Source organism: Vigna angularis, chromosome 2 (genome assembly GCF_016808095.1).
Source record: "Vigna angularis cultivar LongXiaoDou No.4 chromosome 2, ASM1680809v1, whole genome shotgun sequence".
Lineage (NCBI taxonomy): Eukaryota > Viridiplantae > Streptophyta > Magnoliopsida > Fabales > Fabaceae > Vigna > Vigna angularis.
Genome location: NC_068971.1, coordinates 37,110,777 through 37,123,066, shown reverse-complemented (window position 1 = coordinate 37,123,066; position 12,290 = coordinate 37,110,777). Strand labels below are relative to the sequence as shown.

General features: G+C 29.8%; 1 long non-coding RNA gene across 1 annotated transcript; it reads right to left on the bottom strand.

Moving 5' to 3' along the window:
* Nucleotides 1-8,885: 8,885 nt before the first annotated feature.
* LOC128195575 (uncharacterized) lies at nucleotides 8,886-12,290 on the bottom strand. The gene is made up of 2 exons (XR_008247226.1): nucleotides 11,896-12,290; nucleotides 8,886-9,137 (listed from the first exon to the last, which is right to left on the bottom strand). It is a non-coding gene; the product is annotated as an uncharacterized LOC128195575 (long non-coding RNA).

Here is a 12,290-nt window from a genome sequence, read left to right as displayed (position 1 = left end):
TAATTCTAAGTATACTTCTCATGGAATTCAAATGGAAATCTTGCACATCAAAGTGAGAAGTTATATTAAAGATTCTAAATTTTGTATAATTATTGATGAGTCATATACGGAACAAACGACTATTGTTTTTTAGATTTGTAGGTAAAGGTGGATGTATATAAGAGTTCTTTTTATTCGATGCATGTTAAGGTACCACAACTATCACTTTTAAAAAGGAATTATGTAGATTTAATTCTTTACATGGTCTAGATGTCTTAGATTTATGGTCAATGGTACGATGGTACTTATGACAAGAGAGGAGAGTGAAATGGATTGCAAAAAATATTTCTCAAGAATTGTCCTATGCATATTATAAATATTACTTTTCAAATAGATAATAACTTTCTTTGGTTGGTGCTTCTAGAGAATTTACTTTAATGCATCAATTTTTTTTTCAAATTTAAATTTTGTTGTCAGTATTATGTGTTCATCTTGCAAGTGTCATAATAGTTATGCTACGTAAAGTTGGATGAAATATCACATTTACTAGATATTGACGAACTTGATATTTGTAAAGGAGGCATTTAAATTAGTGCTTTCAAAGGAATGACAGATACTCATTGGAGTTCACATTTTTCATATATTTGTAATATGATACATGTGTATGTAACTTGAAAGGTTTATCAAAAAATTAAAGTTAATGAAATAACTTATTGTCAATGTGACAATGTTAGTGTTGCCTATAATATTATGACTTTATTTGAATTTATAATAATTTTAAACTTGATGAATGAGATAATGAGAGTTATAGGTTGTTTTTGTCAAGCTTTACAACAAAAGTATCAAGATGTTTTCAATGCAATGTAGTTGTTCCAAAGTATAAAAGCTCTAATTCAAAAGGTGAGAGATGATGGTCTACAAAATTTGTTGAAGATTTTGAAAAATTTTTGTGATATTGTTTTCCTTAATTTTAATTAAACTCATATAGCATGTCAAGGCATTGTCAATATAAAAAGGACCACTTAACAATGGAACATCACTTTAAAGTGGACATCATGTCTTTTTTTATTGGTTTGTTTTTGAAGTTATAGTTAAACATTTTTTCAAATTTAACATCTTTTTAGTTTCAAATTGACAAATAATTACAAGAATTTAATAACAAGTTAAATAGAGCTTCTAACACTCGATGTCATTTGGTTCTTTAGGATATCTACAAAGATTTCAATGTGGGTGATATTATCAGTGGAAAATGACAAATGTACTGGTCACATATAGAAAGTAATAAATATCGTTCTTTTCACATGAATTTTTGCAACACATGACAACTCTCACAATTTATAACTTATTTAGACAATAAAGATCACAAAACACAAAAACTTTTTTTTTCTATTTTTATCAAACAGTTCATTCTTACGCATTCATAAACATGTCAATTTCATATTCAAGTCAAAATCAATTCACCAACATATCTAAATCATATTCATAAATCCTTTGAGATTATGATCACTCATCAAGTTTCAATACCTTGAATCCTCAACAAGTGAAATCATGCATTAATTTCAAGAATATGAGATTACTAACGAACTAAGTTTTATTCCTAGATACAAGCATTTATTAGGCATTCAATTTGAAGTCCAGATTCTAAATATTTCCCAACACCTCAAGAATCACAAATCAAGCATGGGAACAATCTACATCAAGCACTGAGCATGGAAATCAAATACTAACTTGAATTGGAAAAACATATATACATACATATATATATATATATGTATATATGTATATATATATATATATATATATATATATATATATATATATATATATATATATATATACATACATATAAAGTGTAAATTTAAACCATAAAGAAGATGAAGACCCTTTCCCAAGGCACTTAGCTACTCCAACCTTACATCGCACCTCTCCTTCACATTTTCACCTCCAATCTGCATGCCATGTTCCTTTTCAACCCTAAATGGGAGAAAACTACCATGAATGAAGGAGGAAACCCAAGGAGAAAAGTGAGAGCTTCCCAACACTCCAAACAACCTCCAAGAGTTTCTCCCAAGAACCTTAGGTGATTCTATTTGCATAAAAAAGAGAAATGTCCAAAACCCTCACACAAACATGATTAAATACCAACTTTCGTGTATCAATATCGATAGACTAGCCAAACGATTTCATTCTCACCCAACAATGACTAAAAATTAATGCTTTTTGACTTGTAACTCATTGGGCGATACATAGTTTTGCCCAATGACTAAAATACTGCAAGTTTGGGCTATCATTTTCGCTCAACAAGAAGTCAACTCACATAGGAACTCAACCTGGCACTCAATGATGGTTTTTTGGTCGTTCGGAGGTTGATCCATGACAATATAACCCTACAAGTGAGTCATTTCTTCATGTTTGTAGCACCAGATGGAATTCTAGTACACCTAGCGTGGGTATTTTGTTAGCAAAATGATGAAGATGAAGTTTTGATGATGTCCAAATCAAGTCAAGATATATCAAGATTCATGAAGATCCTTTGAAGACTTGTTTTTGTTATAAAAAGCTTTTGTAATAATTATAGTTTAAGGTTTAGAACTTAGATTTGTAGTAGGTTTTGATTCTTGTACTTTCATACTTTGTATTTGTTGTTCAGAATCAGAAACACACGATTTTAATCGATAAATCAAGTATTAATTGATTAAAACGTTGCAGGTGCTGAAAACTCAACTGGCATGGAAATAATCGATTAATACCTATTTTAATCGATTAGTTAATCGATTAATTCTTAAAATAATCGATTAAAGATGACCGTTGGAGTTTTCTGACTTTTGAAAACTAGCTGTTGTACTCATTTTAATCGATTAACACTTGTATTAATCGATTAAAAGCGTTAAATGGCTGGAAACGAAGAACGGAAGATTATTTATGTAAGTCTATAAATAGGCTCTCATTTTCCATCAACAACAACTATTCCCTTGTGCTCTAGTACTCAGAAATCATTGAGACTTGTGTGTTTTTGTTCGGCTTGTGAAACTCGTGTCTGTGGAGCTGGTGAAGTGCTGCTACGGTGATAGAGGAAATAGCTGGTTCATCCTTGGTGTGTCTAAGGAGGTGTTCGGAAGAGGAAGTTCATCCTTCGTGAAGTATTCGAAGGAGGTGTTCATCCTTTGTGAAGACTCAAAGGAGGTGCAGGTTCATCTCTTGTGGTATCAAGAGAGGTGGTTTCTAAACTTTTACAAATTGTTTCTTTGTGATTGTAATTTGTAATTGTTTTGTGAGTAGTGAACTGTTTATCTTGTTTTGAGATAAGCGACTGGACGTAGGATTGGTAAGATCCGAACCATGATAAAATCATCTGTGCAAATTTCTCTCAACCTTACTCTCTTTATTTGTCTTTATTATTTGTTTGGTAAGTTTAATTGAGTAGAAATTAAAAGGCACACGTTCGTATTAAAAACCATCTGGCTTTGTTATTCCACGCTAATCATTCCGCTGCAGCCGCTCTAACAATTGGTATCAGAGCTCGATTTGATAGTTATTCAAATGGCAGGATCATATAAATTTTTGCAGAAGGTGCTTCAATAGACCACCTCTATTCACAATGAATATTTCATTGAGTAGATGTGAATTTAATTGAATACTAGTCGTATTCAAAATGAATATTTCAAAACTTTAAGACTTAATTAATTTTGTACTTAATTAATTTTGTACTGTCTGAACTCATCTTGAAACATTCACTTCACTCCAAAATCCATTATTATACTATATTTTGAATAAACTAAAAAGAATATTGATCAACTCCCTTTACTTCAACCCTTGTGTTTCTTGAGCAAGAATATACTATAACTAAATAAAGTTAGAGAAATCATAACTTGTTTTAAGAACGTTTCATTAAGAAACTGAATAAATCACTTAAGTCCTATAGTAACAAATATCAATTTCTCTAAATCAAATCCCATTTGAAAACAAAATAAAATTTAAAAACTTAAAAGAAAAAAAAATACTCAAAAAGCAAAATTTGATTGATTTATATTTGACACTACTCTGCTTTAAACAATGTTTTCTAATCATAGAAAATATGTGAAACCATTAAAATTCTAAACACAAAGTGGAGAAAATTAAAAAAAAAAATTATATAGTGAAATTTTATAACGAAAACTAAATAATTAAAAAAAAATTATACATGAAATATAATTTATTTTAAACCATCCGTAAACTCAAAAATTAAGTTTTACAAATAATATGTTATAATGTTGATTTCGATAACATAAATAATAAATTCAAACGAAATTTTTTAAATAATAATTAATTTTAGTGACAAAAAATAATTAATTATTAAAAGTGAATAATTAAATAATAATTTATAAATTAAAAATTATTAGTATCAAATTTAGAGACCAAATCTTTAGTAGCCAAAACATTAATAATTAATATTAGTAACTAATTCACTATAATAATCAATTTAGAAATTAATTTAAAAATTATTTTAATGATTAATATTTTTAATTTATAAATTAGTATCTAAATTATCACTATAAAGACTAATTATTCTTCATCATTAAAATTGGTGATAGATTTTTTTTTTAATTATGAAGACTCATTAAAGTAAAATAAAATAATCTAGTTGCATAAATTCTAATTAATGTTGTGTACTTACAATCATGTAGCTAAATCATTTTGAAACTTGTAATTTAGACAATTTATAATCCAAGCTTGAATTTAACTCTTAAATTACAATATAAAAAGAAAAGGGAAGAAACTAAGTAAGAAATCTTAAAACATAAGCTTAGAAGCTGAAATAGATAATTTATTAAAATGAATAAGGTTAGTAAATGAGACAATTATTGACTGTGAGGAAGGAAAGGAAGATTAGCTTGACCACATGACTTGTCAGAAGACTCAGAAGCTTGCTCAGTTGTTTGAAGATTCCAAGCATTGGATAAGATAAAATTTCAAAGACTAACATGCATCAGGTATCAAACCACATATACACTCTATCTATGTTTTCTCTGCACGTGCATTGACTTTATTTCGATAGAAAAAAAAGGTGTAGAAAAATTATGTGACATTAAGTTTTTTAAATTATTAGAGCATCATGATAAGATAATGACCCAATATCTCTCATATCTCGGAGGAAAGTTTATCTAATCTATTGGATTTAATGATTAAATGAATGTGGTGGGAATTTATTTTCGAATGTTTTTCTTATTATTTTTAACACTTATAATCTTTTTGTATGACTTTGTTAGTTTTCAATTTTATGGATTAAATTGGCTTTTTAGAATTAAAACGTTGTAAATTAGATTTTAGGTCTTTAAAAATTTAACATTTTCATTTACACTTTTTTTAGAGAACTTTTTCAAGTACTCTTTTCTCTTCACATTACAATATTAATTCAAGTAGTGAATTAATATTGTACTTATTTTTTTATTTAATTTAAGTACTATTTTCTCTTCACATTCCCCTTGTCTATTTGTTTCTTATTTTATTTTTTTATTCTCTAAGTCATGACTGAAACTTCCTTAAATAAACATTTTATCATTTTCTCTAAAGGAACTTGTACAAAAACATGTCCACTCTTACTATCATAACTCATTTAGACAAGTTATACAAAAATATACAAAAACTCTTTTTTATTTTTATCAAACAATTTTGTGCAATATAAAGTTAATAGATTATTTGTAATTGTCAAGATTTGATTTCATCCACTTCACTTAAACATATTCACTTAAACATATTGGAGGTAAAAAAAACACACAATATTAACACATAAAAAGATACAAAAATAAGATAAACTCAAGGATTAAAAAAGATAAAAGCTATAAGGAGTTGATTTTATTCATGGAAATAAACACACAAAATAGGTAGATATTAACATCATCAAACTCCTTCAAACTTAAATCATTGTCCTCAAAAAAACATATAATCAATAGATGTAAAATAGCTAAGAAACAAGTTCATGCAATCATCATTCATGAATTCTCTCCTTCAAAATCAATTTCGAAAAAATATGTCTAATCTTGTAAATCCTTAACTATATACAAATTAAAAAGAAAATATATAATCAAACTTCTAAAAAATAATTTATATATAAATTAATTTAAATTTTTTCGAAACATTCATTTTTTTTCTCCTTTGTCACATTTCATTCATATATTGTGACTTATTTATGGTTATTGACTTTAATTAAGGGTCTCTTACTTTGTCAAGCAAAAATCTAATACCTTAATCCACATAAACCTTATCTTGATTGATTTCATGAAAAATTCATTCATAGTTATCAACCAATCTCTAATGCATCATCATATTTATCCTAAGTTCTAGGTTATTTGGTCTTAACATACTTCCCACTTAAGTTTTAACTCCATAAATATTTGTATAGTAATATATATATTTGATAACATTATTGATAAAGTGATCAAATTAATATTACTAAACTATAGTAATTTGTAGTCAAAATGATTAGTGTGGGAAAGATAACCCAAAGTTGTCTCTAACAAACATGAAATTTATTTCTAACAAGAAACTTATGTTCAAAGTGAGCCTTTTCAATTATGTAAAAGTGGAAAATAGGTTTAAGCTAGGGTTGCTATATGAGATTTAGATTTGCGAGGAAGATGGAGGAAGCTAATCGGAGAAAGGTGGATGAGGGTGGAAAAAGGTATCACTAAAATAAAAAAGGTTTTTTACATGTTATTTTTGGCTTTTAACGTATGTTAAATGTATGAAATTTTGCCAAAACTTATCTCTAATGAAACCATGGAAATCAATATACAATACAAAAATACATGTATCTCAAAATGGATGAAAAATAATAAGAAAATAAAAAAAAGATGGATTTTTTGAAATTTCAGACATCAATTTCTAATAACTTTCATTTTTGGAACATCTTCATCCAAAATTCGATAACTATTTGAATTTTTCACCACCAAATCTTGACAACTCTGAATTTGTGTGACCAATATCTCATATGTTAATGCTCTACATTTGACTACAATCTAATAGAAGTTATAAAAAAAATTGAGTCAAAAATCATTTTCTATATCTGGTGCGAAACTAGTGATTTGAAAACATTTTTTGTGTGTTGGTGTTAATTTAAAAGATTTCAAAGTACAGAATCACCTAAATTTTTGATAAATAACTTTTCTAAACTCTATTAATTTTAATTTAATAAAACTAAACTCTGTTGATGTTAGTTTAACATAAGGAATCAAATTTATTCTAATTAACAAATATTGAAACTAAATTAAGTAAAAAAAAATATAAAAACCAAATTAAACCATAAATTTAATTAGGTCTTTTTATTCTTTTAACTAGTGCTCATGATTTTTTTTTCAGTTAACCTTTAACTTTGGTTTTGTTCGTTTAAAAGGATTTATTATTTAAAGAGATTGAGAAAGACTTATTTGCAAAGAAATAGTGTGTTCATCTGTAAAGATTTGATATTGAATTAAAGCACGGATTTGGGGAATAAGTTCAATATCTCATCTCCCATATGGGAGGAGATTTGCGGAAGGTGAAAGAACATTTTACAATATTACTCCTATGTAATAATTTCCAACGTGCAAAGGAAATAAGAGTATTAGTTATTTAATAATTTCTAATTTAATAAATTCTAATGTGTAGAAAATAGGAATATTAGTTATTTAATTATTTAATAATAATAATATTAATAATAATAATAATAATTCTAAAAAAATATATTGTTTTAATTATTTAATAAAAATTTTAAATCTAATATTTCAAAATAAGTTTTACCATAAAATATTTTACTCACAAAAATATTTTATACCACTGAACTGAAGATAATTTAGTAATCTTTATATTTTATTTATTTAAATTTTTTTTATTCATCACATCGATCAAATTCTATACTAATTTTTATAAATTTTATTTTAAAATCCATTTCTCTCCTTTCTAAATTTTTTAAAAAAAGCAATATTCAACAATTTATTTCCGTATCCTTTCAAATTCATCATCTTTTTCTTCTTCAAATCTATTTCTTGAATTAAACCTAAAAGATAATTATTCAATTATCGTGGTATAAAGTGCACCACGTGTCTCTTCATCCAATTTAAAACCTTTTTCACCTATAATCATGTACATGTTGAATAAAGTCTATATCCAAGTCTATAATAAGATATTTTGTTGGAAAATCATATCAAGAAAAGAATAAATAGTCATAACACTAATAAAATATTCAATATTTGTCAAGGTGATCACACTAATATGTACTGATCGAAAGGAAAACCTTTTGAATGATAAACAAAAGTTAAGTGCAAACGACAAAAAATATATTGATCCAACTAATAACTTGTCATCGAGGATATTGAGATAATAATTTCAAATACATGGTTGTCATTTCTCATATTTAAATAGCAAAAACTAAAAGAAAAATATATACTTTATAAGTAATTATATAATCATGCAAAAAAATGTGATTATATCGTTATTAATTAGCTTTTAATATCAACAATTTTTATACATATGATTAATTCAAATTTTTCATTTTTATTTCTGATAATATTAAAGAAATCTCATTTGATATGTCAACTTTTATGTACAACCTATTAAATGTAAGACCTTATTTTAAAAAATGACAACTACAATTTAACTGTTAATTGCATCACATAATAATCAATATTACAAAAGATACCGACACCTTTTTATAGTAATGATGTAATTTCTATTTGAAAGTAATCGTAGATAGGAATAACAATGAGGAAAGTGAGGTTGTTTGATTATCATATCTCACTCGAAAAAATTATTTTTATTTTTAACAAGTATGAAATTTTGGCCTTATTCTATTTAAAGTATAAGTAATTTTATATTTATGTTTATATTTTTCTAAATATTAATTAAATGATTAATATTTATTATTAAATTTATAAATTTTATAAAATTTAACATTATTTAATAAAGTTGATTCGATATAAATTGTTAAATATATTATTTTTGTAACATCTCAAAAATTCTCCCTTTAAAATTCAAAATTTAAAATATTGTAATAATACAATTACATTAACACCATGTAACCTCAAACTTAAATCTATACATAAGTTTTAAGCTCATAGTTGACTGCAAAGATATCATTGAATCCCTCTAATCTGTTCTTCCAAAATCTTCCTTCATCTACACCAGATCATGTGACAATCCTTCCTCTGCTCCCGTATAACAAATACGTTATACGATCATCGCAAAAATATAATTTTCCGACACAAACAAACAAGTAAGGGTGAGCTAACATGCAACACCGCAATTATAAAACATGCATAAATGCTTTGATATAAACATCATATAAAATTTATGTCAGACATCCTCATACCATCATACCACAGTTCCTACTCGACACTCATCCGGATGATACGTTGATGAGCGGTCACAGGAGGTTATGCACTTGTGATGACTTCTACTTTTTCTTACAATTACACTTCCAAAATAATTCATACCACTCACAAGGTTAGTCCCCTCACTATGTCCAAAACCGGCACATAGACCAGGACCTCCTGCTCCTCTCACCACATAATTCATCCTTCTCTACATGAGACTGGATGATTATTAGAGTATCAGGATAACCTCCAACTACGGGACCCTCAACATCAACATACACACTAATACCATAATTTTATAGAATCTCTCCATGAGATTCATACCATACTCATATTCTTCAACTCACATTACACCTCTACAAAAAAATCTCCCCATAATAATCATTTCGTGATCAAATGCACAATTTCATATCAACATAATAAAATACATTTATCACAGTAATTTTATCACCTTTCATGCATTCACATATTTTTGTTTCACATGAATTTACCTTAGAGTATATATATATATATATATATACAAAACACATTGCACACTTAAAATAAGAGCAAAAATAACCATGGAACCAAACCCTGTTTACCGAGCACTATTTGGACGAACACTATTTGGACGAACACTATTTGAACGAACACCATCTGACCGGACGCTAACTGACCAAACGCTATTTGGTTGAATATTATACGAACCCTATTGGACGAACGCTACTGGACGAACGTTATTCAACAATATAAGGCCGACACCACTAGGACGAACGCTATGAGACCTAACCCAATCCGGCCGAACGTTCTATATTGATCATTATTTAGACGAACGCCATCTGATCGAACACTATCGGTCGAACGCTACAACCGAACGTCTCACTTGATCAAACACTATTCAGCCGAACGCTATAATCGAGTACTTAGACTGAACGCTAAACCATCGAACACCATTTTACATTGCACACTGTTGGGACGAGTGCTCAAAGATCAAGCAACATCAAGATCGAACGCTGCCTAAGGAGTGTACTACAACTCATCGAGAACGACCGTTCCATATGAATGATCACCAGAAAACATCACCAAGATTGGACGTTCACTAAGGACGATCACTAATTGCAAAACTCTAACACGACCGAACTTTCATTAACACATAATATGACTGAACACATTAAATTGAAGCCTGAGACTATCAGATTAAGACCGAACGCTTAAAATCACTGATCACATAATACTGCCGAACGCTCAAGCTCCAAACTTAAGACTTGTCAAATTAAGACCGAACGCTCAACAATGCTACCAGAGGATACTAAGTTAAACGAACGCTCACACTCACTAATATCCAAGAACGAACGCTTATGATCCAAACTTAAGAATAAGCAACTTATGACCGAACGCTATTTAATCCATCAAAACCGAACGCCAAATTTTGGACGAACGCTTATTAAACCATCAACTGACTGAACACTCCTAAACCAGCGAATGAACGAACGCTACTAACCAACACCTGAGCGATCGCTACTAAACCACAACATTGAGCGATCGTTATTTAGACCAATGACCGGACGCTATCAATATCATCCCCTTAAACCGAACGCTCTCCAGACAAGGACGAACGCTAAATGCCTAAGCCTAAACATGATTAAGACCGAACGCTACTACCAAGAACGAACGCTAACTACCAACATATTTTCTGAACACCATTTGACTGATCACTATTTGCGCTAACGCTAGAAAATCACTAATGCACTAAGGTCGAGCGTACCCTAATACATCAAAACCGAACGTCCAAGATTCAAACCTAAGAATACCAGCTTAAGGATGAACGCTCACTAACACAATTAAACCAAGGTCGAACGTTACACTCAAAATGAAGGACGAATGCTAACGCTCGCCTCATACGAAATCGAACGTTCAAAATAACAATTATGGACGAACGCTCAAAATGACAATTATGGACGAACGCCCCATATAACCCTTATGGACGAACGCCCAATATAACACTTATGGACGTACGCTCACAATAACACTTAAGGACGAGCGCTTACTATAACACTTAAGGACGAACGCTCACAATAACACTTAAGGACGAACGCTCACTATAACACTTAAGGACGAACGCTCACAATAACACTTAAGGACGAACGCTCACTATAACACTTATGGACGAACGCTCACTATAACACTTAAGGACGAACGTTCAAATAACACTTATGGACGAACGCTCACTATAACACTTAAGGACGAACGTTCAAATAACATTTATGGACGAACGCTCACTATAACACTTATGGACGAACGTTCAAATAACACTTATGGACGAACGCTCACTATAACACTTAAGGACGAACGCTCAAAATAACTCTTATGGACGAATACTCAATATACTTTGGCCGACCACTATTTGGTCGAGGACGAATTGGACGAACGTCCAATTTTGACTCAGCAAAATTGGACGAGCGTGCATTCTGCAGAATTCTGCAGAATCGCACAGAATGCAGAAAAAACCCAGAAACCCCTATCTTCATCCCCTTCTTTCCAAATTTTACCCAGATTTGCAGCAACCATAACATATCTCAAAAATCAAGGAAATAAATCAAACTCCCCTTACCTCTTTGAAGACTTCCTTCAAGAACTTGATCTTCCACCATAGGTTCTCTCTCTGGTCCTTCTCGAGTGGAATCCTCCTTCTTCTCTGGTTCCCTTTTTCCCTTTTCCTTTCTCCCTTTCTCTTTCTGATTGTTGCTTCCTCCTGGCCTTCCTCTCAGTCCCAACTTCTAGTGCTCCTCCAAGTCTTCAATACATTATTCTACCCTCCATTCTCTCTCAGGTTTCCCCCTTTTTCTCCTACTGATACCTCCCTTTTCTTTTCTCTGGATCCCCTCCAACATACCAACAAGTATCCGTGACCAAAAAGTTCCTCCCCCGTGAAGAGAAGAAACGAGAGACGTTTGGAGATGAAGTTTCAAAGAGAGAAAGAATGGGTTCCTCCTCCTGTGAACTCTC